This window comes from Tenrec ecaudatus, chromosome 1 (assembly GCF_050624435.1).
Source record: "Tenrec ecaudatus isolate mTenEca1 chromosome 1, mTenEca1.hap1, whole genome shotgun sequence".
NCBI lineage: Eukaryota > Metazoa > Chordata > Mammalia > Afrosoricida > Tenrecidae > Tenrec > Tenrec ecaudatus.
Window position 1 is genome coordinate 211,680,292 of NC_134530.1, and position 5,666 is coordinate 211,685,957.

At 36.9% G+C, this 5,666-nt stretch overlaps 1 non-coding gene across 1 annotated transcript; it reads left to right on the plus strand.

The window, feature by feature from the left end:
• Positions 1 to 5,258: 5,258 nt before the first annotated feature.
• On the plus strand, positions 5,259 to 5,365 carry LOC142438241 (U6 spliceosomal RNA). Its single transcript, XR_012782661.1, has one exon. It is a non-coding gene; the product is annotated as a U6 spliceosomal RNA (small nuclear RNA).
• Positions 5,366 to 5,666: the final 301 nt, after the last annotated feature.

Consider the following 5,666-nt stretch of genomic DNA (forward strand, 5'->3'; position numbering starts at 1 on the left):
TGAATGCCTAGTGGTTACACCTTGGGCTGATAACCACAAGGTCAGCAGTTCCAAACCACCAGTCAGCTCCACTAGGGAAGGATAGGCTTTCCAATCCTGTGAAAATATGCAGGCTAGGAGATTTAAGATTACTGTGGAGGACCTACCTTGACCTTAGAATTGCTATAAATTGGCATGGACTTAATGGCAGCTGAATCATGCCCTAGCTCAGTGGTTCTTAACCTATTGGTCATGACCCCTTTGGGGGTGGAATGACCCTTTCACAGGGGTTACCGAATACATCCTGTATATCAGATATTTAAATTATGATTAATAATAGTAGAAAAATCATAGTCATGATGTAACAATGAAAATAATTTTATGGTTGGGGTCAACACACCATGAGTAACTGTATGAAAGAGTTGCAGCATTAGGAAGGCTGCCCTAGGAGGATGTTCTCTTACATAAAATAAAATAACAATGATGCCTCAAAGGTGAATAAGAGACATATAGAAACCATAGATTCATGAATCGATTTTGGCCTTGTACTTAATTCTAACCCCAATATAAGAACAATTAGTTTTTATGACATCGCCCTTCTTGTTGTTCAACCTCATGAAGAGATCACTGAAGATATGAGTGTTATAGATGGCAAACTGTGGTAAAGAAATCAGGTGGTACCTGGAGATAAGAAAGATTAGCATCTCAAGTCTTAAAAGCTTCTTTTCAAACAGGTTGCCATTTAATTGATATGTCAACTAAGTGCACATGGAAGAAGCACATCTGCCTGTGTGATCCAAGGATTGTAAAGACTATCGTGCAAATCTAAGAGGGACTGACATTAGAGCTTAAATTGTGAACACCTGGTTTTCAGAAAACTATGGATGAGATTGGAAGCCACAAATCCATGTTCAGGGTACACACGTGGATTAAGCCTCTGGTGAATTCGCTGTTGTCATAGTTGAGGGATACGAATAGCCCTCTTACTACATCGAGAACATTGTAAAGTTGATTATGGTAGGCTTATCTTATCATTTGCTCTCCATTTGGACTTATTTGAAGTTATTTCAATTTTTATTTAAAAGTGAAGGGGATGTACAAATGGAGTAAGCCCCTGGAGAGACCCCTCTAGCTGCAGGAACAGGGTGTGAATAACCTTGCTAGCATGCAGAATACATTGGAAAGTGCATTCTTTTGGTTTGGTTAAAATTTAGCACCCTATCATTTGCTCTTTCTTTAAATGTTTAGATTTGTTCTAGTTTTTAATATATTATTCTTTTATTTGGATTGAGCTTTTTATGTTTTATTTTGTTCGTTTTTTTAATGCTTTCTGTACATGAAGTCCAGCATACATAAATCTATAGGGATAGTACCTGGATTAAGAGTTCATGGGGGGATATAGCAGGGGATGTAGGGAGGAAATGGGGAGCTCATAACAATGAGTACAAGACTGAAGAAAATATTCTAAAATTTATGGTAATGTTGTACAATTATTGATGCGTTTGAACTATTGAATTGTATGGTATACAAATTGTATGCCAATAAAACTGTTGAGAAAAAAAAGGAAGCAAGGTTGGTGAGACTTCACCTCACATATTAGAGCCTGTTATATGGGAGAAGAGTCCATGGAAAAGTATATCAAGCTCGGTAAAGCATAAAAGGCAATAAAAAAGAGGAAGTCATTAACAAGAGAGAATGACACAGTGACTGCAGCAATGAGCTCAAACAGAAGGTAAATTGTGAGGATGATACAGGTAGCAAACTAAATAATAATAATAATAATAATTATGCAGCCTCTCATTATCAACAAATCCACCTAATTCCAAACATCCCAAATTAATTCTTTAAATTCTAGTATTTGATAGGACAAGTAAACTGACTTTATCAAGTATATAGGCTGGACACTGGAAATTGATTAAAATTAATAGGCAAAAATTCCTGGTATTCTTTGTTACATGAAAGGGTTGCCATAGTTGTTAAACAAGCTGAGATGATAGGCCTATTTTGCCAACCTTACGGTTAAGCACATGTGGGATAAATTGAAGGGTAGAGAGATAAATAACTCCATGAGCCTTGCCATTCTAGTTCTCAGGTCTCTTTCTTTCTGATGGTCAGACCAGGATGTAGCTGCCTTAGCCAATTCCCTGCTTCAGCTGGCAAGGCTCACTTCCTGAAAGACATCCCTGAGGAGAAGTGACATGGAACTACCCCGATGCAGCCCTGGGTGCTAGAGCAGCCATGTGGAGACCCCTGCCAGCACTGAGATGCTTACACACTCACCAATTCGGGTTTCCTCCTCAGTTGTCATCTTTGCATGTATTTTGTGAGATTAAGGACAACTTAGTAGACTAGTGTCAGACATATGGGCTAATGTTGGACTTACGGGCTTGGACAGTACTGCGTTGGGATACTTTCTTAAAGTATATTTATTCTTTATATAAAACTCTCTCTTATCTCTTATATGAGTATCTGTGGATTTGTTTCCCTAGTTTACCCAGACTAACATACAAGCTTTTAAATACTCAAGGATATTTACACAGAAAAATTTTATCTATGAAACCAGAATGGGAGATATAGTATCTGTAGTTAGATTGATTGAGGTGATGAAATTGATCAACTGTGTCTAGTTATATTTTATGGTTATCTGATTGTCTTAATTAAAATATGTCAAAAATACTACAATCCACTTCAATAAGCAAAAAACTTTAAAAATAATCAATATTTACTAAATTATCATTAGAGTAAAAGTAACTACATTTTCTCTACTTTGATTTCTCATTAGCATCATGAAACTTAATTAGTAATATATTTTTATATACAAAAACAAAGAAATCCTGAAAACCAACCCCAAAACTATATAGAATTATATTCTGTTTCATAGTACTTGGAGTTCCAGCAGATTATATATGATGTTTAAACATACAATTAATTAACAAAGTGATAAGGCAAATATTTATTGAACTTCAATATGCCAGGGGCTATAATCAGAACCAAGAGGATTAAGATCAATTAGAAGTTATTGTTGCCTTGAGAGATCTTATTCCAGTTTGGTTAGAAAGGCACTTGAATAAATAATTACAATCTATTGTGTTCAAGGATGTGATTAATTAAAAAAAAAATCTGTATGGGAAGGTGGACAAGGAATTGCCTGACTAATTATAGGTTTGTCGTGTCCTTAACTGAATCAGTACTCTTCTTAGAAGACAAGAGAAATTAGAACTCTAAATGGAAAGCAGGAAATTTAAATGCACAGCATAATGATCCTTCATTTGCTCAGAATGCTCATGGATTGTGTTAAGAAGTCTGTTAGATTGGAATAGAGGAGGGTGGGTGGCATGACACGTGTGATTCAATAAGAAATACAGGTTGGGGGAGTTCTGGGAAGATGGTGCCGATGTAAGATCTCCCGCATGATCAACTAGTTGTGGGATCACCAGATTTGCAGGTAAGGTATTCTTATTGGGGTGCTGGAACATGAGACGAGGTTTTGCAGCAGCCCCACCCCAGAGCTCTCTTTTGTCAGTTCTCCCACACAGTATGCAGTTGTGCTTCCATGTGCATGTTCCTTTTCAGCACATTTGCCCACACTTTTTATTTCTTGCTGGTACAGTGACAAATCCTGGTTTCTTTTCTTTTTATCCTAGAACACCCAAGCCCTAATCCTCCTTTTCACTAACACTCCTTTCTCATCTATGCACAACACATTTTCTAGCACCTATCTGATCCTCCCCTAACCTAAAGAGCCAGCCCCTCACCCGCTACACATGCCAGAAAATTACACTCCATCATCAACACATCCATGAGGAAACATAAGCAACAGCCAATATCTGGATCTACAGTAAAATATGTAGAAAAACAAAATTCAGTAACTGAAGATGACCCAAATGCAATGATATGCACAATATAGCCCTTAGACTCCCAGGGAAAGAATGCTTGGGAATATTGCTTAGTGTTGTTCAGGAAATTAGGGGTTCAATCCCGAAAACAAATGTAAAGAGTGATACAATAATCCTCTCACCAAAGGGAAGTCCAGGAATAGCAGAACCGAAATAAATAACAAGGTGAATGACAACAACAACAGAATAGCAGAAATGGGGAACTGAATGAGAAATCTCAAAAATAACCAGGCAGAATGCAGCAAGGGAGAGAAACAGTCATCCAAAAAAACAAAAGAATCTGAATAAAGCCTGAAGAGGATTTGGGATTTTATGTATCAAAACAATACTTGAATTATTGCGGTCCTAGGCAGGAAGAAAAAAATAAGCCTACAGTTAAAGTATCAAGGGAAAACATCTTCCCAATATCACAAAAGAGGAGACAATATTCATTCAGGAAGTAGCGAGAGGACCAATTAGATTAACCCTCACCAAAGCAAACAAACAAAAAACCTACACATCAAGATATAATAGTCAAATGATCAAATATTAAGGAAAAAGAATCATGAAAGCAGAGAGAGATTTTAAAAAAAGCAATCCCATATAAAGGTGCACAGATAATAAGCTCATACCTCTCCACAGAGATCATGCAGGAAAGAAGACACAGGAACAATGTGTTCCACAAGTTGAAAGACAACAATTGAAATCCAAGAATCCTTTATTCAACAAAACTGTCCATCAAATTTGATGAAGATAAAAAGTATTCTCAGATAATGAAACAATTAGAGAAGTTGCAAATGCAAAGTGAGCATCACAAAAAAAAAAAAAATCCAGTTCTTTCTGGGCAGAAAACCACAGTGCAAAAATAAGGGACCACCACAGGGTATACCACCCAGAAATCAACACAATGAAAACAGTACCCAAACATTAAAGATTCAGTGGAGATAGGAAGACAAGAATTAACCCTCACCCATGCAGACTGTCCTACAAAGGAGAAAAGAAAAGACCAAACACAAAGAGTACGAGATAACAAACACGAATCTTCAATTAAACACAATTACACTGAATGTAAATGGTTTAATTGCATACATGAAAAGAAAAAGGATAGCAGAGTGGATTAGAAAATAAAATTCATCAAGCTGCTGACTTCAAGAGACACATCTCAAACTCACACACAAAAATAAACAGAATGAAGTATGCAAAAAATATTACCAAGTTAATGACAGTCAAAAAAACACAGGAGTGTTGATTCTAATCTTGGACAAAATGGACCTCAAGGTAAACGACATAATGAAAAATAAGAATGGGCATTACATAATGCTCAGGGGATAAGTAGACCAAGAACCCATAAACATAATTAATATAGTTAATATATATGTACCCAACGAAAGACCACTGGAATTTGTGCTTGCTTCCACAGCACATATACTAAAATTGGAACTATACAGAAAAAAATATCATAGACCCTGCATAAGGATGACACACAAATTCACGATGTGTTTCATATCCAACACACATTCCAAGTAACAGAATACTGGATAGCTAGGAAGATATAACGATAGCCTGAAACCTCCGTATAGCTACTGGCAGGCAGTTCATAGAAGTACTCATAAGAATCCCCCACGAGAGAGCCCAGGGCTCTTCCACTCAGGAAGATGGCTTCAGGCTCCTCTAAAACAACACGTAAACAGCAACCAGTTCTAACAGCCTCAACAAAAAAGCAGGAGAGACAGAAGACACAATGCTAGAATAAGTCATGAACCTAATGATGGGCATATAAGAAGCAGATGCTGACCTGCCACAAAAATAAAT